The sequence below is a fragment of the Oncorhynchus mykiss genome, chromosome 12 (assembly GCF_013265735.2).
Source record: "Oncorhynchus mykiss isolate Arlee chromosome 12, USDA_OmykA_1.1, whole genome shotgun sequence".
Classification (NCBI taxonomy): domain Eukaryota; kingdom Metazoa; phylum Chordata; class Actinopteri; order Salmoniformes; family Salmonidae; genus Oncorhynchus; species Oncorhynchus mykiss.
Genome location: NC_048576.1, coordinates 10,223,013 through 10,248,024, shown reverse-complemented (window position 1 = coordinate 10,248,024; position 25,012 = coordinate 10,223,013). Strand labels below are relative to the sequence as shown.

General features: G+C 42.5%; 1 protein-coding gene across 1 annotated transcript in view; it reads right to left on the bottom strand.

The window, feature by feature from the left end:
* The window catches only part of ctif (CBP80/20-dependent translation initiation factor), a 192,740-nt gene extending 182,242 nt beyond the window's left edge, over positions 1 to 10,498 (bottom strand). The window contains exons 1-2 of the mRNA XM_036937075.1: positions 10,308 to 10,498; positions 9,821 to 10,052 (exon numbers count right to left, since the gene is read on the bottom strand). The gene's annotated coding sequence lies outside the window, so the exon portion shown is untranslated. The remainder of the gene's footprint in view (positions 1 to 9,820; positions 10,053 to 10,307) is intronic.
* Positions 10,499 to 25,012: the final 14,514 nt, after the last annotated feature.

Below are 25,012 nucleotides of genomic sequence, written 5' to 3'. Positions count from 1 at the left end.
GAGACTATATTACATGGATGTATTGTGAAGGTGGAGACTATATTACATGGATGTATTGTGAAGGTGGAGACTATATTACATGGATTTATTGTGAAGGTGGAGACTATATTACATGGATTTATTGTGAAGGTGGAGACTATATTACATGGATTTGACTTTTTTAAATGTAGATGTTCCAAAGGTCTGTGTCAGTGTCTTGTAGGCTGTGTGTGGGAGCAAGGAGATGCCAAATGTGTTTACGTTCATTAAACGGTCAATTACCGTGAGATCGACAGTTATTTGCTTGACAATCACCGGCTGACAAAATTTTGTGACCGCCACAAACTGTGGAGTAACTACAATGTCAGTTATCTCCTATCACAGCCATTGAACTCTGTTTTAAAGTCACCATTGGCCTCATGGTGAAATTCCTGAGCGGTTTCCTTCCTCTCTGGCAACTGAGTTAGAGGACGCCTGTATCCAGTGACTGGGTGAATTGATACACCATCCAAAGTGTAATTAATAACGATTTGTCAAAATACCGTATCACAGTATCTTTCACATTTTTTGCGGTTTGATGGTATTAGATGATGTTTTTGAGGTTCTACATTTGCTTTGTGAGTAGTGTGTGACCCTAGGGTGGAAACACATACATTCTAAGTGATTTCAGTAGGTCTTTCTTTATTCTGTTCAATTAAACATCAACCCCCAAAAATGGTCTACATTTTCATACATTTCTGCATTTCCTGCATTCATTTGAGATCATTTCCACACTGCCGCGTAGGGCTGCACGATATGGGCAAAAAAATCTACGTCTTATTTTTAACCAAATGTTGCAATTGTGATTTGACTTCCGATTTTGAACAAAACACTTGGGTGAACTATTGGAATCATGGAAATAGAATGTAATAATGGGTACTTTGAATACAGTGTTAGACATGACAACGAACGAGGAGTTATTATGACAGGGTAGGAACCAGGAACCAAAGTATTGGTCAGTGTTTCCTAGGGGACCCTTGCCTACAAATGTTCTCTCTTACATACTTCATGTAGCCAACATACTTATGCTTCGCCTAGTCCTCTTTCGTTTAGAAGATACGGTCGCACAAACACGCTGATTTAGGCCTACACCATCACCGGTATCAGGCTGTATAGCTAACTACGTTTGCTCTGACTCAGTACATTTATTAGCTAGCGATTAGAATTAGCGGCTAACACGATTTAGCCACAACTTGCTAAGACAAACTAGCTGTTTGCAGTTGTAAGAAACAAAGTAATAGTGTAATTATATAACGCTTGTGGATTCATGCTAAGAAGCAAAGCGGAAACAGCATGGTCATCAACATCGTTGCATTGACCATGCAGACTGAACGCAAGTGTCTCGTGGGGAGCGAACGTTATTATTGTGCACCGAGTGAGTACATGCAACTTGTGACTTGTTTAGCACATTTTTACTCTTGAACTTACTTTTGTGTATGTGGACAACCCTTCAAATTAGAGGATTCGGCTATTTCAGCCACACCCGTTGCTGACAAGTGTATAAAATTGAGCACACAGCAGTGCAATCTCCATAGACAAACAAACAGCAGTAGAATGGCCTTACTGAAGAGCTCAGTGACTTTCAACATGGAACCATTATAGGATGCCACCTTTCCAACAAGTCTGCTTGTCAAATTTCTGCCCTGCTAGAGCTGCCCCGGTCAACTGTAAGTGCTGTTATTGTGAAATGGAAACATCTAGGAACAACAACGGCTCAGCTGCGAAGTGGTAGGCTACACAAGCTCACAGAACTGAAGCACGTTGCTTGTAAAAACCGTCTGTCCTCGGTTGCAACACTCACTTCCGAGTTCCAAACTGCCTCTGGAAGCAATGTCAGCACAATAACTGTTCGTTGGGAGCTTCATGAAATGAGTTTCCATGGCCGAGCAGACACACACAAGCCTAAGATCCCCATGCGCAGTGCCAAGCGTCGGCTGGAGTGGTGTAAAGCTCACCGCCATTGGACTCTGGAGCAGTGGAAACGTGTCCTCTGGAATGATGAATTACGCTTCACCATCTGGCTGTCCAACGGACAAATCTGTGTTTCGTGGATGCCAGGAGAACACTACCTGCCCAAATGCATTGTGCCAACTGTAAAGTTTGGTGGAGGAGGAATAATGATCTGGGGCTGCTTTTCATGGTTCGGGCCCCATTAGTTCCAGTGAAGGGAAATCTTAACGCTACAGATGCTAATAACATTCTAGATGATTCTGTGCTTCCAACTTTGTGTCAACAGTTTGAGGAAGGCCCTTTCCTGTTTCAGCATGAAAATGCCCCCCGTGCACAAAGCGAGGTCCATACAGAAATGGTTTGTCGAGATCTGTGTGGAAGAACTTGATTGGCCTGCACAACCCCATCGAACAACTTTGGTATGCCGACTGAGCCAGGCCTAATCGCCCAACATCAGGGCCCGACCTCACTAATGCTCGTGGCTGAATGGAAGCAAGTCCCTGCAGCAATGTTCCAACATCTAGTGGAAAGCCTTCCCAGAAGAGTGGAGGCTGTTATAGCTGCAAAGGGTGGACCAACTAGATATTAATGTCCATGATTTTGGAATGAGATGTTCAACGAGCAAGTGTTCACATACCTTTGGTCAGGTAGTGTATTTAGGCTTGCCATAACAAAGGGGTTGAATACTTGACTCAAGATATTTCAGCATTTCATTTTTAACTCATTTGTAAAAATGTCACACCAATGACTAGAGGCTCAGATTAGCCCTACCTGCCATGCCGTGTGTGTCTGTGTGCTGGATAATAAAGACAATCCCTAGAAGTAGATTATTCCCAGACACCCTGTTCTCTCACACACACACACACACACACACGCTGCAGATTAAGTTTGAGACAGTGCAGACTAACTGGTTCTCTCCAGAGGAGTGATGACTGATGATGTGAATTGGAGCATGCCTAGTTTGATCATCATGGGGTCCCGAGATCGATTGGAGCACAGCGAGCACAGAGAAACTGGACACAGGATGAGACATCATGGGCTAACAGAACAGTCAGGTGACAAGTAGAAAAAAGGAAAGTGGAGCCACATGATGTAGTGGAGATGGGAGACCCTGCATGACGATGGGAGACCCTGCATGACGATGGGAGACCCTGCATGAAGATGGGGGACCCTGCATGACGATGGGAGACCCTGCATGACGATGGGAGACACTGCATGACGATGGGAGACACTGCATGACGATGGGAGACACTGCATGACGATGGGAGACACTGCATGACGATACAGACAGAGACTCAAACATGTATTGCAAAGCCACAGAACAGCCCCATTATGCCAACAGTAGATACAACTGTTAGATACAGCACAGTCACTCTACAGCAGTGGTATTCAAACCTTTTCAGCAGGGACTTCAGCCACAATTTCTGGGGCACAAATTTCACAGGACCCCACCCAACCCCAAATCTAAAAGACACAACCTTTAAAAAAAAAAAAAAAAAATGTAAATACTTTTTTTATTTTTTGAGGCGACCCCACTGCACTTCCCCGTCGTGACCCCGACTTTGAATACTGCTGCTCTACAGAGTCTTCAAGTGTGTGGAGGTGGGAAGGCTGCAGTGCAGAGGCGCTGGTGACGAGCGTAGCTCACAGATGAAGGTCTCTCCTCCTCTCTAGAGCTCCATGTAGAGTAGGACTGACACTAATGGAAGTGGGTGTCTAATGACAGAGACAACACACACGTCAATGACATGATACACACTTCAACAATGACGACAGCTAATACACATCATTACACAATACTCTACTCAATTATCTGTTCGATTAGGACCAATTTGAAAAATGTCTGCAGTCATTGGCTGTAAAAAAAATACAATCAATTAGGACTAGCCTATGACAATGAGAGAGAAATGCCATCGCAGAGTAAAAATAGAGGAAGTAATGACAGGCAATTCATCACGTGTTTGCTTGCTCACCACAGTGGATAACCTCACTGTGGCACTCTCTCTCACACACACACTAGGGCTGGGAATTGCCAGAGACCTCATGATACGATATTATCACAATACTTAGGTGCTGATACAATATGTATTGCAATTCTATATGTATTGTGATTCGATACTGTGATTTTATTGCGATTTGATGTTCCAACCACATTGCTCACCATATGTCTGCTGCAGAGGGACAGCTAGATCATTGCTATACTGAACAAAAAATTAAAGATTTTACTGAGTTACAGTTCATATGAGAAAAATCAGTCAATTTAAATAATTTCATTAGACCCAAATCTATGGATTTCACATGACTGGGAATACAGATATGCATCTGTTAGTCGAATTCTCTGGCAACAGCTCTGGTGGACATTCCTGCAGTCAGCGTGCCATTTGACGCTCCCTCAAAAGTTGAGACATCTGTGGCATTGTGTTGTGTGACAAAACTGCGCATTTTACAGTGGCCTTTTATTGTCCCCAGCACAAGGTGCACCTGTGTAATGATCATGGTGTTTAATCAGCTTCTTGATATGCCACACCTGTCAGGTGGATGGATTATCTTGGCAAAGGAGAAATGCTCACTCAATTTGTAAACAAATTTGTGCCAAAAAAATGTAGAGAAATAAACTTTTTGTGCATATGGAACATTTCTGGGTTTTTATTTCAGCTCATGAAACCAACACTTCACATGTTGCCAATTTAAAACATATTGTGTAGTTTGGCTAGTTAACCATTTAGTGGGCCGGGGCGGTATACCGGGGGAATCTGGGAAAAGCCGCAGGATGGTTTTTCAATAAACGTTGTAGTCAACTTATGCAATACTTGAAGACGTAAAGCAGATTGTGTTCCTCATTTCACCTGTCAAATTATGAAGCTTACCATAGTCCCCCCAGTAAAGTTGAGCCAATCACGTGTTAGTTAGTAAATAGTACAATGGTAGAAAGAGGGAGCTGGTGAATCCATAGAGTTCTATATCTATCGGAGAGTCTCTGTGGTGCAGCACACGAGGTGATGGAATTACACATATGCAATTCACTACTAAAATGTTTGCTATCAGATATCTTAATGGCTTTCTGCCAGTCATCAAAGAGCTCTGGATGAGTTCTGTAAAGCTGCCATTTTGTCCATGTGCTTCCTACTAGAGTTTTTTTTCCCCTCCTGCGTTCTTCTCCCCTCTGCTCCGTGTACACATGTTGCTCTACCTTCAGAAAATCATACATCACAACTTTCTTCATTTGCACAATGTTTCATTCACTTTCGCTTGTAAATGTTTACACACCAAAAATGACATTCGGTAGCTACTAGCTATGCTTGTATTACTTTATGAGATGGATTTTCAATTAGTTTGTCCGTTTTCGCTCCTTATAGCTAACAGAGTCTCTGTAATTTCAATATTAGTTTGTGCTAATTTTGTTAGCCTTCTAGTAATAGAGGCCCAATGGGCTTTTTAGCGCCCCCTTGTGTGGTATGCCAGTAATACCGTAAATTACGGAATGAGAGAAGGACAGTATGACGATGAAAATCGGGACACCGCCGTGATAATCTAGATAATATTCTTACAATAGCCTGAATGACAAGTAACTCGTATGCTGTCAAGATTTCCTCTGAAAACTGAATATTTTAGCTTTACAAATGTTTAAACATCTTGGCCATTTAATAATACCTGGTTCATTGAACGACAGAATTATTTTATAAAAGACAGTCTTTGGTTGTAATTGTAATGTTGACAATCCTCCAGGAGAGCTCAGCAGAGCTACTGGGTGTGCAGGCTTTAGCTCCAGTCCTGCTCTAACACACAACATTGTAATTTTTTTTTTAAAAAGACGAAAAAATAAAAATCAGCTGCTCAGTAGGACCTTGATTTGCTGACTTATGTGTTTGAGCAGGGTTGGTTCAAAATCCTGCACATCCAGTAGCTCTCCAGGTGGAGGGTTGACGGACCACATGTTTTATACAGAGCAGTATTTTACTTTGTGGTGTGTTAAAATGCCTTGCTCAAGGCCACAACGGCAGGAGATATAATACATGGGATCAGAGACCAGCAGCAGCCTTCCATTGTCAATACCAGTGATAATTGTATTTTGTGATGTGGTTCCTTGCATCATTACAGTTATGGCCACTGCCAGGATAAATAAATAGACCAGAACTACCATCCTTTGTGCTGTGAGCAGAGGGAGGTACAGGGTCAACCCCAGGACAAAACTTTATCACTCTGTTGAATGAATGGGCATTAATGAGAGGGTGTTATACAATCATGAGGATAACTTAAGGATAGGCCTACGTCTGTCATGGCTGGCTTCTTTTTCAACGCTGATACGATTCCACAGAAGAGCATTATCAGTGACAGTCTATAACCTAGCACCAGCACTAGTCTCTGAGAAGCCGCTAGCCACTCCAGCTAAGAGTTTGTTAAACTCCTTGTGTGAAAGGATACCGGAAGGCCTAGACCAGCTGATACACAATGTGTTAAGGCAGCAGAGTTCACTCCCAGGCCTGCTCTGACACAAGGAGTTTAACAAACTCTTAGCTGGAGTGGCTAGCGGCTTCTCAGAGACTAGTGCTGGTGCTAGGTTATAGGCTGTCACTGATAATGCTCTTCTGTGAAATCGTATTAGAGACTAGTGCTGGTGCTAGGTTATGCAAGTACTCTCACAGCACATACACACAAACACAGGGGACTGTTTATGGTGTGCTCTGTGTGCAGGTATGTCAGTGGAATGCACTCCAATGGCAGCACATTCCACAACACAATACGCCCCAGCCAGTCCATCACTCAGTGGAGATTTCACTTCCAGGCACACTGACTACAGACTGACTACAGATGCATAGAGACAGCAGCACAGTATGTACACTATTTAGCCTTTCCCCGTATGTCCTGAGAGAATATTGAATATTGATTGAATATTATATAAATCCTATGAATTGAAAAGGCCAATTTGGGTTCAATCATTTAGCTTAATTTCAAATTATCTTTCAACTAAATGATGTTGCAGGAATGCTTATCTGTTTCTAACTACAGAAACCATTTCAGAACAATCTGAGATGGTGGGTGTCACGGGCTGCTGAAATGACATGACCCTACAGTGTGGGTAAACAGTTCTGTGTGAGCTGAATGTCAATCTGCTATCCTAGGTAGAGAAGAGGCTGAATCTCAATCTGCTCTCCTAGGTAGAGAAGAGGCTGAATCTCAATCTGCTATCCTAGGTAGAGAAGAGGCTGAATCTCAATCTGCTATCCTAGGTAGAGAAGAGGCCGTCATGGCTGCAATGAGGGGCTTGTAGGGGCGACCGGGCAACGGGAGAGAGGAGGACCCCATCTTAACATAAAGGCTTGGGGATGACAATGGGACCATTGTACCCCTGGCCTGACCCTGGTGAGTCATTGGTAGTAGGGGCAGGGACTGGGACAGGAGCGTGCAGGCATAGCATAGGCCCTCTAGGCTGCCCTAACTGCCTGGCTCACCATCAAAGCCTCAGGCTTGATGCACAAGGTCTTCTCTTACAACCAAGCCTGAGTGTGTATGACATGCAGAACATCATACATCTAGTGGGCCTATGGGGGCACTAATACATGCATTTTCAGACAAGACAGGAAAGCTAGCCTAAGGACTCAAAGCTTTCTGTCAAAAACAGATGAGATTACAAAAAAACTTTGTTAGGAGTAGTAAGCTCTCCAGGACTAGCTACAGTGGCCAATGAACAAAGATAGATAAGCAGAGGACTTTCGGTGTCATTAGTGAAAGTATTACCAGTCACCAACAAAGCCAAGAACAACATCTATTAGCTAAACCACAACAACCTGCTGAAAGATATATTCCAAGGCAAATACTGACCAAATAACAGAAGCAACATTAGGTGGTTAAAAGTATTGACTAGAGAAACAAACTACCAAAGCCAGGTCCTTTAGGTCAGTTGTTCCTAACCAGGGGTACTAGCACCTCTGGGGGTACTTGGTCTATCCACAGGGGGTACTTGAGAAGACTCATGAGACCATAGGTCTACTGATAAAATGCACATGAGGGGGTTTCTTCAGGGGTACTCTGGGCAGAGCAAAGTTCAGTTGGTTGTACAGTAAACAAAAAAGGGTGGGAACCGCTGAGTTAGATCATCATCTCAGGTCTCGTCGTGACAGAGGGCCATAGGTTGTGACCTCAGGACTGCATTAGTAGGCAACAGATATCAACACAGAGAGCACTTAGATTAGATAACTGACTGGGGCTTTTTCCACAGCTGACCTGACACAAAACATTACAGCCTAAGTTGACACAACACTGCCCAGACACTGATGAGAGAGGCCCAGGCAGGCTATGCAATAGAATAACATGAATCCCAGTACATACAGAATAATACATTACATGATCTCTATAGGGCTGGTGTTTCATCCCAGGAAGATGTTTCCTCCCCTCTGCTCTCGTTCACTACCCTTCACAGATCTGATGACTGGGTTTATGAAAGCAATAGGGCAGAAACTAGGTGGGTTGTCTTGACATCATGCAGATAATAACTTATGTACTCTCTCTCAGATGATTGTGTCTCAATGAGAGAAAAAAGGCAGAGGACACTGGTTAAACCGGCAGAGGACACTGGTTAAACCGGACCTACCACGGACAACAGACACAGCATACCGGCAGCAGGCGTTTTCACATGAATGTCTTCAAATACCATTGTTTGGTGCTATAGATCCATGAGCTTGTTAGTGACAGCAATAACATTTTCAAATGCATCCTATTATGTGTATGCATGCAACAACCCTTTATCAGTCACTCGGATGGGCAACCTGATTGAAAGTATCAGCCCCCACATACCTCAGCCATGCACATAGATAGACACATACATACATCGCAGGAAAAACGTTTGTTCCTCAGATACCATGCCAACTGAACATGTATGGGCTTGCCTCAATTTCAACTCAGCAATAGTGCAGACATTTATTTTAATTGTATTTGATTGGTGTGGCTCGGACATAATCTCTTTAGAAATCCAAGGAAACCAGGCTAGTGAATAACCTGGAGGACCGTCTGTAACTGTTAAATGAAGCTTACTTACTAGTTAGCTAGGTTAAAGATATCTAAAAAATGTTTTTTTTAAAGAAACAGTTTCCCTTTTATCTGTGGCTAGGTAGCTAACTAGCTAAATGACCAAGTAAATGTGTTCTGATCAAAAACTCAGCTAGCTAATGGGCTGCACTCACCTGACTGGCTATGTTGGTACTGTATAGGCCAGGGCTAGCTGGTACAATATAGCATCTAGCTATACTGCCAACTGTCTCAGCTGGGTCTATCGTTCATGGTTTATGAGAGTAACACAAATCTGCGAATAATAACAACAATGACGGATTTCGGATCCCAAACCGTTAGATATCGAAATCGGTCGGTGTTCTACCGTGCAGTGCGCGAGCCAGAAAATATGTTGAACGAAAACATCTGTCCGGTCTCCGGTGCTTCCACGCCCTACACTGCCTGACTAGCTACATCGCCTGCCTGGCTGGATCTGCCGTCTGCATCTAACAAAGGTGATGCAACCGAGGCTGACGAACTAGCTAATAAAATGTCAACAGGTTTGTCTGGCTAGGAAGTCTGCATAGGACATTTTGATAATCAACTAATGCAAATGTCATTTAGTTGAATTAACCCTCAAAGTTAAAGCCAAATGTTGCCTGTAATAATTATAGTTATACAGGGCAGTCACAGTTTTACCGCAAGCCACAATCAGTTGAAATGTACTCAAACGTTATTTAGCCACAGGGCGCAGCGCATTGGATCTGCTTAGCTACACACCCGTAGCTAACTATCTACCCTACTGTAGTTTAACACTTAACCGGCAAAACATCATTTCAAAATAAGACAGAAAACAATAGATCCTCACCCAAATCTTGGATTCGGACAGCTGGGGGAATCCTGAAGAACCTCCTGATATTAAACCCGCCGTGTCATCGGTGTATTTCTCCGGAGAGAAATGTGTTCGGAAAGAAAAGATTACGCTTCCAGACACCGGGGAATGCAGGAATGTGACGTTTAGGCCGGTAAAAGGAGGCTTGGATTCTGGGAGACGTAGTTCTGTATGGCAGTGAGATTCCATTCAGTCACAGTGTCAGGAGCTGTAATTTTATTTGTTTGGAATAATACAGACTTGTTCAAACATTTGAGGAGGGTCAATTCATTAATGGCAAACATTGAGTTTGTTCTTATTTCTGAAGTCAATTTCAATTGATATCCGCGCTTATAAACCCAGGGTCGTTTTCTATTGTCCCTGTGGGCCGAATTGATGGTTATTTTTTAAAAATGTAAATAATGTAAACTTTTTTTAACTAGGCAAGTCAGATAAGAACAATGTTTTATTTATGACAGCCTACCCCGGACGACGCTGGGAGTTTCCAGTTAACGTGCACCCAGACTCAAACAGAGAGAATGGGCGCGTTTGAGCGATTCATTTTTGTCAAGTCGATGATCCCCTGCATTTCAAAGGGTGTTGCATTATGGGGTTTTATTAATACAAATTGTCCGATTTACGCCTAGCACTGAGGAATAATAAGAATTGAAGACTCCGTTCAAGATGTCCGACCGTTGTTCTCGAGGTAATCTACTAACATTCCCATAAACCGATTCATGGATTTCCTATTACTAGGGTTGCATCCGGTTTATACTGATCAACATTACATGTGCACTTGGCACTCAGTGCACACAAGGAGCAGCGACGAGGTCATCACCTCATCCAAAAACATGGCAGACATTGGATGAATATAACATTTTAATATCTTCAGGTGTGAGTGATGTAATAAAATAAGCTTCAGCGATAATTATTTGATTAATTCAATGGATGTTTTGTGCACGAAGGCAGTACTTGACTCGAGCCAGTCTGAATGTCCATGACGAGCTATTCCAAGTTGTCAAATTAGGGTTTGTAAAGTCATGAAAGGTCATGGAAATTAGTTTAATAATTATTGTTAATGGCATTCATGAAGACACACTTAAATATTATCAATCACTTAAAAATCGACATATCAGCAATCATTGGAATGACCCTCCTGAGTGGCGCAGCGGTCTAAGTCACTGCATCTCAATGCTAGAGGTTTCACTACAGACCCTGGTTCGATCACAACCGGCCCATGATTGGGAGTCCCATAGGGTGGCGCACAATTGGCCCAGCGTCATCCGGGATAGGCTGACGTAGGCCATCGTTGTAAGTAAGAATTTGTTCATAACTGACTTGCCTAGTTAAATAAATAAATAAGAATAAACAATGTCTGTGTGTGCCAGAGTAAGTGGGCCATTGTCAGAGGAGAGAGAGCAGCACATTTCAGAAGCAGGTATAAAATAATGACAAACAGCAGACTAAATAGATACCTAATTCAAAACGTAACTTGTAGCAGTTATCTGGTTAGTATAGTATAGCTAACTAAGCGTTCATGTCGTTGTCGCCTTGCCACCGCCACTGTAGAGCCTAAATAAATCTGCACCGTTGGAAAACTGGGATTCCCCTCTATTAAACAGTAGCCATGTAATTGCAACAACATTACAAATATTCTAAGAATAGCCTAATTGACAAATAACTTGCTGTGCATAGATCTCCCCTGAAACATTAAGAGCCTCATATACACCGGAAGACATGTAAATGCAACATGTAAAGTGTTGGTCTCATGTTCCATGAGCTAAAGAAAAAAAATCCCAGAAATGTTCCATACGCACAAAAAGCTTACTTCTCTCAGATTTTGTTCACACATTTGTTCACATCCCTATTAGTGAGCATTTCTCCTTTTCCAAGATAATCCATACACCTGACAGGTGTGGCATACCAAGAAGCTGATTAAACATCATGATCTTTACACAGGTGCACCTTGTGCTGGGGACAATAAAGGGCCACTTTAAAATGTGCAGTTTTGTCACACAACACCACAGATGTCTCTAGTTGAGGGAGCGTGCCAACTGCAGGAATGTCCACCAGAGCTGTTGCCAGATAATTGAGTGTTGATTTCTTTACCATAAACTGCCTGCAACGTCGTTTTAAATAATTTGGCAGTAAGTCCAACAGGCCTTACAGCCGTAAACAAGTGGAAGCTGCTGAGGGGAGGATGGCTCATAATAATGTCTGGAACAGAGCGCATGGCATAAAACCATGTGTTGGATGTATTTGATACAGTGATGATTTTAGCATTCAAATCTGGGTTGGGCAAACTCCAACCAAAAAAATGTGGATGCATGCCAGCAAAGCCACAACACAACACTAAACAATACATTAATTTCACTAGAACGGTGACAAAAGGTGCCCACAAACTGTTAGGGCCTACATAAAGCTGTTCCCAACAGCGGAGTTTTCTTTTCAGCACCATTGATGAATCCTTACCACTGCTACACCTGGCTATCAGCAGAGCCTTGTCTGGCAGCGAAACAGATCATTCAGCCTCATTTACTGCCTTTTAATAAAACATAACTGATATGGCTGACTTGCTGAAACAAATGTGGTTTCTAATGACAATTGAGATGTACAAACTATGGCATAAGGGAAGGATGAGCGGATAAGCTCGTTCATTGGCTTTGTTTGACCCCGATTGGTGCTTATTTGACAAAGATACAGTCGATCAAATGAAGACCGTCCGCATCGTTGGCGTGCCATGAAGGTGTCACTCTCTGACCAAATTTTGTGTCCTATAGGATATACTACAGCCCTAATGATATAGTGAAGTCTGGTTACATTCTAGGATCTCTGAGGAATACATACAAACGTGATTTGACTGTTTGAAACAACGTTTAGGGTTATATTTTCACCGATTCCTTTTTTTTTGCAAATTGAACAAGTGGAAATACAAAATCAATTGTCCATGCTATATGGCCCTTTCTAGGGTATGAAAAAGGATTGTATCTAACAAAACGACACTTCATGTTATCTCTGGGACCTTTGGATGATAAATCAGAGCAAGATCACATTTCACCTTTAGAGGTGAATTTATCAAACCCATCGCGGTGAAAAAAAGTGTTTTGTTGTTAGGAGCTCTCCTCAAACAATAGCATGGCATTTTTTTGCAGTAATAGCTACTGTAAATTGGACAGTGCAGTTATATTAACAAGAATTTAAGCTTTCAGCCGATATAAGACCCTTATATGTACCGACATTTGTTGTTTCTCTAAAATCTGCGATCGTGGCACAAGGCGCTGCGTGATTTACAACTGTCCCGCTAACGGGACGCCTATCCCTAATTAACCTCTCTGCGCACGGAACCCGCTGAAATTCCACAACATACAGTGATCGCTACATAAATATCATATTAAACATTCATGAAAATACAAGTGTCTCACATGTATCGAAAGCCTAGAATTTTGCTAATCCAACTGCGTTGTCAGATTTAAAAAAGGATTTACTGCGAAAGAATGTGATGTGATTATCTGAGCATAGAGCCCCATAAAAAACAAACAATTTTAACCAGCACAGGGGTAAAATAAATAGTTTACCTTTGACGATCTTCGTCTATTTGCAATTCCAATGGTCATTGTTACACAATGAATGATCTTTTGTTTGATAAAATCCGTTTTTATAGCCTAACACGAAACATTTTGTGAACCGCTTGTGTCGTGAATTCCGTCTCATTCCATTTTCGACGACACATTCCAGGTAAATCACCCACACAGAACGTGACTTTTCCAGTCATGTTTGGTTTCACTGCAATCAACTGGTTTGTTTGGAACACAATCAAACCTGATGGGCCATTTCACGGGACGTATTGACTGAAAGAAACCGATTTGAAGACAACAAGTCATGACATCATTGTGCACCAATGATTTGCCCACTGTTTCGTTGATTGACTGTCTTTTAACCCAATGACCACTGATCGTCTTGAAATCTAGCTGGGTAGATAGCCAATGAGCTGAGCTAAACGGCAATACGCCATGTTTATGTGTTGTAACACCAACCCATGTAGTAAGCTCCAGCGTAAAGAGAGTCATGCCCTATTGAAGTTTCATACCGGAAGGAGAAACACATATTACGCACTGCATTGTTTGGTGAATGCACAGATTCAGCTGTTTATATATCAATCATTATGGCGACTAAGTCATGGAAAGCTAAATCTAAGTCTAGATATACAGATGTACACACAACTTTAGAATAAATTGATTGGGAAGGTGAGACAGAGATTGTTGTAGGACACTTCATTTAGCGATTGTGGAGGAATATTTTTTGAAAGGGAGAGGACATCGTTTTGGACTGGTAAGTTCTTATCATGCTAATGCCCTAGTTTGAAATTAATAATATAAAATATTATTTGTGATTTTTTATTTATTTTAGAAGCAATATATAAACATTTAATGTCATGAAATGTGAGATGCGTGTTTCTGCCACCCCAACCCACATGAAATAGCCTATTTGAGGCTGTTGAGGAGAGGGCAGGACCACATCAATGGCCAAAGTGAAATGGAGACAGTAGATACAGCTGGTCTGTTGTAATATAATAAAGACAGTAGATCTAGCTGGTCTGTCATAATATAATAGAGACAGTAGATCTAGCTGAAATGTCATAATATAAAAGAGACAGTAGATCTAGCAGATAATAATAATATATTCAAACTTCAACTCTCTATATATATCTGTTTATTATACCTGTTGATACAGGGCTCATATGTGAAACTATTCTAACTGAACATTTTCTTTCACAGTGACACTGACTCCGAATGGGAGTCTTATCCGGTGTCCTGTGTGAATATAAGTATGCTCTCTCTAATTCTCTCTTTCTCTCTCTCGGAGGACCTGAGCCCTAGGACCATGCGTCAGGACTACCTTGCATGATGACTCCTTGCTGTCCCCAGTCCACATGGCCTTGCCGCTGTTCCAGTTTCAACTGTTCTACCTGCGGCTATGGAACACTAAACTGTTCATTTTTACACTTGAGGTGCTGTCCTGTTGCACCCTCTACAACCACTGTGATCTCCACCCGGCACAGCCAGAAGAGGACTGGCCACCCCTCATAGCCTGGTTCCTCTCTGGGTTTCTTCCTAGGTTTTTGCCTCTCTAGGGAGTTTTTCCTAGCCACCGTGCTTCTACACCTGCATTGCTTGCTGTTTGGGGTTTTAGGCTGGGGCTATATAAATATATTTGATTTGATAGAGGACTGAGGGTCATCCAAATATTGTAGAGTGTAAAAAGTTACCCATGTTATTTTGTAAATGTATATACAGTGCCTTGCGAAAGTATTCGGCCCCCTTGAACTTTGCGACCTTTTGCCACATTTCAGGCTTCAAACATAAAGATATAAAACTGTATTTTTTTGTGAAGAATCAACAACAAGTGGGACACAATCATGAAGTGGAACGACATTTATTGGATATTTCAAACTTTTTTAACAAATCAAAAACTGAAAAATTGAGCGTGCAAAATTATTCAGCCCCCTTAAGTTAATACTTTGTACCTTTTGCTGCGATTACAGCTGTAAGTCACTTGGGGTATGTCTCTATCAGTTTTGCACATCGAGAGACTGCAATTTTTTCCCATTACACCTTGCAAAACAGCTCGAGCTCATTGAGGTTGGATGGAGAGCATTTGTGAACAGCAGTTTTCAGTTCTTTCCACAGATTCTCGATTGGATTCAGGTCTGGACTTTGACTTGGCCATTCTAACACCTGGATATGTTTATTTTTGAACCATTCCATTGTAGATTTTGCTTTATGTTTTGGATCATTGTCTTGTTGGAAGACAAATCTCCGTCCCAGTCTCAGGTCTTTTGCAGACTCCATCAGGTTTTCTTCCAGAATGGTCCTGTATTTGTCTCCATCCATCTTCCCATCAATTTTAACCATCTTCCTGTCCCTGCTGAAGAAAAGCATGGCCCAAACCAAGAAGCTGCCACCACCATGTTTGACAGTGGGGATGGTGTGTTCAGCTGTGTTGCTTTTACGCCAAACATAACGTTTTGCATTGTTGCCAAAAAGTTCAATTTTGGTTTCATCTGACCAGAGCACCTTCTTCCACATGTTTGGTGTGTCTCCCAGGTGGCTTGTGGCAAACTTTAAACAACACTTTTTATGGATATCTTTAAGAAATGGCTTTCTTCTTGCCACTCTTCCATAAAGGCCAGATTTGTGCAATATACGACTGATTGTTGTCCTATGGACAGTCTCCCACCTCAGCTGTAGATCTCTGCAGTTCATCCAGAGTGATCATGGGCCTCTTGGCTGCATCTCTGATCAGTCTTCTCCTTGTATGAGCTGAAAGTTTAGAGGGACGGCCAGGTCTTGGTAGATTTGCAGTGGTCTGATACTCCTTCCATTTCAATATTATCGCTTGCACAGTGCTCCTTGGGATGTTTAAAGCTTGGGAAATCTTTTTGTATCCAAATCCGGCTTTAAACTTCTTCACAACAGTATCTCGGACCTGCCTGGTGTGTTCCTTGTTCTTCATGATGCTCTCTGTGCTTTTAACGGACCTCTGAGACTATCACAGTGCAGGTGCATTTATACAGAGACTTGATTACACACAGGTGGATTGTATTTATCCTCATTAGTCATTTAGGTCAACATTGGATCATTCAGAGATCCTCACTGAACTTCTGGAGAAAGTTTGCTGCACTGAAAATAAAGGGGCTGAATAATTTTGCACGCCCAATTTTTCAGTTTTTGATTTGTTAAAAAAGTTTGAAATATCCAATAAATGTCGTTCCACTTCATGATTGTGTCCCACTTGTTGTTGATTCTTCACAAAAAAATACAGTTTTATATCTTTATGTTTGAAGCCTGAAATGTGGCAAAAGGTCGCAAAGTTCAAGGGGGCCGAATACTTTCGCAAGGCACTGTATACATTTTTCATATTTTTTAATCAATAATTATTTTTTTGTCATTTTTTTTCTCAATTCTTGGGGGGGGGGGGGGGGGGTGTTAGAATACCATTTTGGCATTTTGTATAGTTATTGGTTTCAAAATGTATACCTTCACCAATTTGGCCACTTCGGTACATTTGGGCTACTTGTGTGGGACACCTGGGTGACTTCATGATAAATGTCATGTAGCACACTCATTTTGGAAGGTGTCATTCTGAAACTTTGCACAAGTGCTGTTGCCCTCTTATATTTTTCACTGAAATTGTCCCCATCATCCTATCTGAATGTTTGTTTTATCTTGTTCATTTTAAAGATGATGATACAAAAATAAAAATAAAAACGTATGTTTTTTTTCATTGTTTTATCTAAACCAGATTTATTGTCTGTTATTCTCCTACATTCAATTCACATGTACACAAACTTCAGAGTGTGTTCTTTGGTACCAATAATATGCATATCCTTGGTTCTGTGCCTGAGCTAGAGGCAGTTAGATTTGGGTATGTCTTCAGGCGGAAATTGCACAAAGTAGGGGGGGAGCTGCAAGAGGTTTTAAGGCACTGAGAATGACAAAACGGGCTCCCACCCAGGATGGGTTGGAATGGGGGGAAATGATGAGGAGGAACTCTATGGTCTAATTGTGGTTTCCTGATACACGTACAGTGGGGCAAAAAAGTATTTAGTCAGCCACCAATTGTGCAAGTTCTCCCACTTAAAAAGATGAGAGGCCTGTAATTGTCATCATATGTACACTTCAACTATGACAGACAAAATGAGAAAAGAAAATCCAGAAAATCACATTGTAGGATTTTGAATGAATTTATTTGCAAATTATGGTGGAAAATAAGTATTTGGTCAATAACAAAAGTTTATCTGAATACTTTGTTAAAACCCTTTGTTGGCAATGACAGAGGTCAAACGTTTTCTGTAAGTCTTCACAAGGTTTTCACACACTGTTGCTGGTATTTTGGCCCATTCCTCCATGCAGATCTCCTCTAGAGCAGTGATGTTTTGGGGCTGTTGCTGGGCAACACAGACTTTCAACTCCCTCCAAAGATTTTCTATGGGGTTGAGATCTGGAGACTGGCTAGGCCACTCCAGGACCATGAAATGCTTCTTACGAAGCCACTCCTTCGTTGCCCGGGCGGTGTGTTTGGGATCTTTGTCATGCTGAAAGACCCAGCCACGTTTCATCTTCAATGCCCTTGCTGATGGAAGGAGGTTTTCACTCAAAATCTCACGATACATGGCCCCATTCATTCTTTCCTTTACACGGATCAGTCGTCCTGGTCCCTTTGCAGAAAAACAGCCCCAAAGCATGATGTTTCCACCCCCATGCTTCACAGTAGGTATGGTGTTCTTTGGATGCAACTCAGCATTCCTTGTCCTCCAAACACGACGAGTTGAGTTTTTATCAAAAAGTTCTATTTTGGTTTCATCTGACCATATGACATTCTCCTAATCTTCTTCTGGATCATCCAAATGCTCTCTAGCAAACTTCAGATGGGCCTGGACATGTACTGGCTTAAGCAGGGGGACACGTCTGGCACTGCAGGTTTTGAGTCCCTGGCGGCGTAGTGTGTTACTGATGGTAGGCTTTGTTACTTTGGTCCCAGCTCTCTGCAGGTCATTCACTAGGTCCCCTCGTGTGGTTCTGGGATTTTTGCTCACCGTTCTTGTGATCATTTTGACCCCACGGGGTGAGATCTTGCGTGGAGCCCCAGATCGAGGGAGATTATCAGTGGTCTTGTATGTCTTCCAATTCCCAATAATTGCTCCCACAGTTGATTTCTTCAAACCAAGCTGCTTACCTATTGCAGATTCAGTCTTCCCAGCCTGGTGCAGGTCTACAATTTTGTTTCTGGTGTCCTTTGACAGCTCTTTGGTCTTGGCCATAGTGGAGTTTGGAGTGTGACTGTTTGAGGTTGTCGTTCCACTTCATGATTGTGTCCCACTTGTTGTTGATTCTTCACAAAAAAATACAGTTTTATATCTTTATGTTTGAAACCTGAAATGTGGCAAAAGGTCGCAAAGTTCAAGGGGGCCGAATACTTTCGCAAGGCACTGTATGTTGATTGTTTTGTTTATTTTTTACTTTTTGTTGCAACCTTTATTTAACCAGGAAAAGCCCATTGAGACCCAGAGTCTCTTTTTCAAGGGAGACCTGACCAAGAAGGCTGCAACAATCAGTACATTACAGAACTACAACATACAACAATACAATACAACAACATGATCCAGGATAAGAAAAGCATTTACACTCCTCCGTACCAGAGTCTCCCATCAATATATTACATTCATTCAGTGGCACTAATATATCTAGATGAAGCATGGATTGTAGACTATTCAATGCCTCTGGTGCACAAGAAGAGAAGGCAGTCTTGTCTAATACTGTGAATGCCCTGGGAACTTTAAGAAGCAGCCACCTAGCATACCGGGTATGGTAACTGCTGGTGGTGAAGGAAACCAAACTACAGAGGTGAAGAGGGAGTTGACTCAAAAAGACATTGTAGATGATCACATACAAATGTATCTTTCTGCGCATATAAAGTGAGGTCCAACCTACCATTTGGTAGAAGGTGCAATGGTGGGTGAGTGACTTGGCATTTGTAATAAAGCACGAGGATGATTAATAAAGAGTCCAGTCTCTGTAAGATGGAGGAGGTTGCATGCATATACAACAAGTCACCATAATTAATTACAGAGAGAAAAGTGGCCTGAACAAGCTTCTTTCTAGCCATAAGCGGGAAGCAAGCCTTGTTACGAAAATAAAAACCTAATTTCAATTTAAGCATTGTCACAAGTTATCCACATGAACTTTAAAGGACAACTTGTCATCCAACCAAATACCTACAGTTGAAGTCGGAAGTTTATATACGCTTAGGTTGGAGTCATTAAACCTCGTTTTTCAACCCCTCCACAAATTTCTTGTTAACAAACTATAGTTTTGGCAAGTCGGTTAGGACATCTACTTAAGTAATTTTTCCAAAAATTGTTTACAGACAGATTATTTCACTTATAATTCACTGTATCACAATTCCAGTGGGTCAGAAGTTTATATACAGTAAGTTGACTGTGCCTTCCAGAAAATTATGTCATGGCTTTAGAAGCTTCTGATAGGCTAATTGACAACATTTTAGTCAATTGGAGGTGTACGTGTGGATGTATTTCAAGGCCTACCTTCAAACTCAGAGCCTCTTTGCTTGACATCATGGGAAAATCAAAAGAAATCAGCCAAGACCTTTTATTGTAGACCTCCACAAGTCTGGTTCATCCTTGGGAGTAATTTCCAAACGCCTGAAGATATGACGTTCATCTGTACAAACAATAGTGCGCAAGTACACCATGGCACCACACAGCCGTCAAACCGCTCAAGAAGGAGACGCATTCTGTCGCCTAGAGATGAACGTACTTTGGTATGAAAAGTGCAAATCAATCCCAGAACAACAGCAACGGACCTTGTGAAGATGCTGGAGGAAACAGGTACAAAAGTATCTATAGCCACAGTAAAACGAATCCTATATCGACATAACCTGAAATGCCGCTCAGCAAGGAAGAAGCTCTCCTCCAAAGCCAGACTACAGTTTGCAACTACACATGGGGACAAAGATCGTACTTTTTGAGAAATGTCCTCTGGTCTGATGAAACAAAAATAGAACTGTTTGGCCATAATGACCATCGTTATGTTTGGAGGAAAAAGGGGGGGCTTGCAAGCCGTGAAGCATGGGGGTGGCAGCATCATGTTGTGGAGGTGCTTTGCTGCAGGAGGAATTGGTGCACTTCACAAAATAGATGGCATCATGAGGCAGGAAAATCATGTGGATATATTGAAGCAACATCTCAAGACGTCAGTCAGGAAGTTAAAGCTTGATCGCAAATGGGTCTTCCAAATGGACAATGACCTTAAGCATACTTCCAAAGTTGTGGCAAAATGGCCTAAGGACAACAAAGGCAAGGTATTGGAGTGGCCGTCACGAAGCCCTGACCTCAAACCTATAGAAAATTTGTGGGCAGAACTGAAAAGGTGTGTGCTTGCAAGGAGGCCTACAACTGTAGGTACAGTATTTGTAGGATTACACTTTTTCAATGGATAAGCCACCAGATGTGACAATGTTGACCTTTTCAAGTTCTAGCTCTGGTAATTTAGTTTCTTTACATTCAAGACAAGTTTGAAACCATAAAGGGAGGCCTTCAGTGACTGAAAAGCAGTCTGGAGCTCTTCAACAGCCTGAACCAGAGAAGGAGCACATGTATATATGACTGTATCATCTGCATATAGATGAACTTTGCTGGTTGCATCCCATTTCCCAGATCAAGGCGGGGCGGCAGGGTAGCCTAGTGGTTAGAGCGTTGGACTAGTAACCGAAAGGCTGCAAGTTCAAATCCCCAAGCTGACAAGGTACAAATCTGTCATTCTGCCCCTGAACAGGCAGTTAACCCACTGTTCCTAGGCCGTCATTGAAAATAAGAATTTGTTCTTAACTGACTTGCCTAGTTAAATTAAGGTTAAAATAAAATGAAAGCAACACAGGAGCTAAATTGGAACCCTGGGGCACACCTCTATTAATCTCTAGACAGCTAGACTTGTGATTGTGTTCTGTCAGAAAGATAGTTCCTAAACCAATTTACTGAGACCAATGTTACTGAGTCTGGCTAACAACAATTCATGGTCAACTGAATCAAAGGCCTTTGATAAATCCACAACAGCGTTGCTTTTTATCAAGTGCATTAATGATGTTGTTTGCCACTGCCATAGCTGCAGTTGTGGTGCTGTGCCCCGATCTAAAGCCAGACTGAACTGCGCTCAGTATGTTCTACTCAATTAAGAAGTTTAACTATGAGTTTACTAGGGATTCATAGACTTTGGCAAGGATAGTGAGTTTGGAGATAGGATGATAGTTATTAGCATCTGAGGGATCTCCACCCTTTAGCAGTGGGAGGACATGAGCTGATTTCCAAATGCTGAGTATGGAATTGAAAATGTGAGCCATAGGTTCAGTAATAATACCAGCTGCTATCTTTAAGAGGTAGGGGTCTGGGTTGTCTGGACCTGCAGACTTTTTAGTGTCTATCACCTTTTAGTTCTTTGTAGACATCCGTTTAAGAAACAGGCTCAAAGTTAAAATGGTTGACATGAGGGCCTATATCATAGTTTACTGTAACAGAGCTGACATTAGAGGCCTGGGCCACACCATGGTCTAAAACTGAATCAGCTGATATGAAGTGCTTGTTAAAAAACCCTACAACATCATCTTTATCCTTCACTTCATTAGAATCCATCATGGTCAGGAAGGCCAGAGTAATGTACAGAGTAAAGTTCTGTAATATTGTATTTTTGCAGTAAGTTCACAAGTGACACCTTGTGGATACTGGGTGAAATATAACTTGTGCACTAATGGTGCAATGAATAACATTCTACCAGGCAGTTTAAATGTCTTCAGCTGTAATGTCAACCTGGTGTCATAGACTAGATGTAAATCCTGGACATTCAAATTAGTACGATATGTTATGTTTGGTATGGTTACATAAGACAGAGGTTGCGAGTTTGAATCTCATGACGGACATCTTTAGCATTTGACCTAATTAGCAACTTTTCAACTACTAGCAACTACTTAGCATGTTAGCTAAGCCTAACCTTAACCCTTTTAGCTAACCCTTCCCCTAGCCCTAACCTAACCCTTTAACCTAACTCCTAAACTTAACCTTAACCCCTATCCCATAGCTTAGCTAACATTAGCCAGCTTGCTAATGTTAGCCACCTAGCTAGAATTTGTAACATATCATGTCTCCTGTAGTCCAAATTTCAGCTTTTTCATTTTGTTGACGTTGAGAGAGTTTACCTGGCACCACTCCGCCAGGGATCTCACCTCCTCCCTGTAGGCATGTTTCGTTGTTGTTGGTAATCAGACCTACCACTGTTGTCTAATCGGCAAATTTGATGATTTAGTTGGAGACGTGTGTGGCCACGCAGTCATGGGTGAACAGAGAGTGCAGGAGGGAGCTGAGCATGCACCCCTGTGGGGCCCATGTGTTAAGGATCAGAGTGGCGGAGGTGTTGATGCATACTTTCACCACTTGGGGTCAGCCTGTCAGGAAGTCCAAGACCCAGTTGCACAGGGAAGGGTTTGGAACCAACGCCCTGAGCTTAGTGATGAGCTTGGAGGGTACTATAGTGTTGAAAGCTGAGCTGGAGTCGATGAACAGCATTCTTACGTAGATATTTCTCCTGTCCAGTTGGGATAGGGAAGTGTACAGCGCAATGGCGATTGCATCGTCTGTGGATCTGGTGGGGAGGTATGTAAATTGTAGTGGGTCTAGGGTGACGGTAAGGTGGAGGTGATATGATCCTCAACTATCCTCTCAAAGCACTTAGCGTTAGTCATTTAGTTCAGTTACCTTTGCTTTCTTGGGTATAGGAACAATGTGGACATCTTGGCAGCGTGATGTTGCTTTCCTTGAAGCGGGCGAAGAAGGTGTTTAGCTTGTCCGGGAGCGAGGCGTCAGTGTCCGCAACTTGGCTGGTTTTCCCTTTATAATCTGTATTTGTTTGGAGTCACTGCCACATACGTCTCGTATCTGAGCCGTTGAATTGCGTCTCCATTTTGTCCATGTACTGTTGTTTTGCCTCTATAATTTCCTTACGAAAGTCATAGATGGTCTTTTCATACATGTCCATGTTCCCAGTCACCAAGCCATTGTTAAATGTGATGGTTCGCGTTTTCAGTTTTGTGCAAATGCTGCAATCTATCCACAGTTTTTGGTTTGAATAAGTTCTAATCGGGAATAACATCCTCTACGCACTTCCTGATGAACCCAGTCACCAAGTCAGTGTATACTTCTATAGTATTCTCAGAAGCGACCCAGAACATTTCCCAGTCCGTATGATCAAAACCATCTTGAAGCACCAGTAGTCTCCCCTTCTCCCACACTTCTCCAGCAAGTTGCATGCAGCGCCCACCAATAGCCACCCACCTTCAGTCCTCTTTGCCCTCTTTCTCTGCCCCCCTCCACTCCCTGCCTTCCACCTTCCCTGCCACCCACTCTTCCTCCCTCCCCCTTTCCTGCCTCCCACCATCCATGCCTCCCAGCACACACCAACAGCTGTCCCCCCACCTTCCACCCCACCTTCCACCCTCGCACCAGGCTACACGAACTAGGACCTCCACCTCCAATGAGTAGGGAGAAAACCTTTGAACTATGACCTCCACCTCCAATGAGTAGGGAGAAACCCTTTGAACTAGGACCTCCAATGAGTAGGGAGAAACCCTTTGAACTATGACCTCCACCTCCAATGAGTAGAGAGAAACCCTTTGAACTATGACCTCCAATGAGTAGAGAGAAACCCTTTGAACTATGACCTCCACCTCCAATGAGTAGGGAGAAACCCTTTGAACTATGACCTCCACCTCCAATGAGTAGGGAGAAACCCTTTGAACTATGACCTCCACCTCCAATGAGTAGGGAGAAACCCTTTGAACTATGACCTCCACCTCCAATGAGTAGGGAGAAACCCTTTGAACTATGACCTCCACCTCCAATGAGTAGGGAGAAACCCTTTGAACTATGACCTCCACCTCCAATGAGTAGGGAGAAACCCTTTGAACTATGACCTCCACCTCCAATGAGTAGGGAGAAACCCTTTGAACTATGACCTCCACCTCCAATGAGTAGAGAGAAACCCTTTGAACTATGACCTCCAATGAGTAGGGAGAAACCCTTTGAACTAGGACCTCCACCTCCAATGAGTAGGGAGAAACCCTTTGAACTATGACCTCCACCTCCAATGAGTAGGGAGAAACCCTTTGAACTATGACCTCCACCTCCAATGAGTAGGGAGAAACCCTTTGAACTATGACCTCCACCTCCAATGAGTAGGGAGAAACCCTTTGAACTATGACCTCCACCTCCAATGAGTAGAGATAAACCCTTTGAACTATGACCTCCAATGAGTAGGGAGAAACCCTTTGAACTATGACCTCCACCTCCAATGAGTAGGGAGAAACCCTTTGAACTAGGACCTCCACCTCCAATGAGTAGGGAGAAACCCTTTGAACTATGACCTCCACCTCCAATGAGTAGGGAGAAACCCTTTGAACTAGGACCTCCACCTCCAATGAGTAGGGAGAAACCCTTTGAACTATGACCTCCACCTCCAATGAGTAGGGAGAAACCCTTTGAACTATGACCTCCACCTCCAATGAGTAGGGAGAAACCCTTTGAACTATGACCTCCACCTCCAATGAGTAGGGAGAAACCCTTTGAAC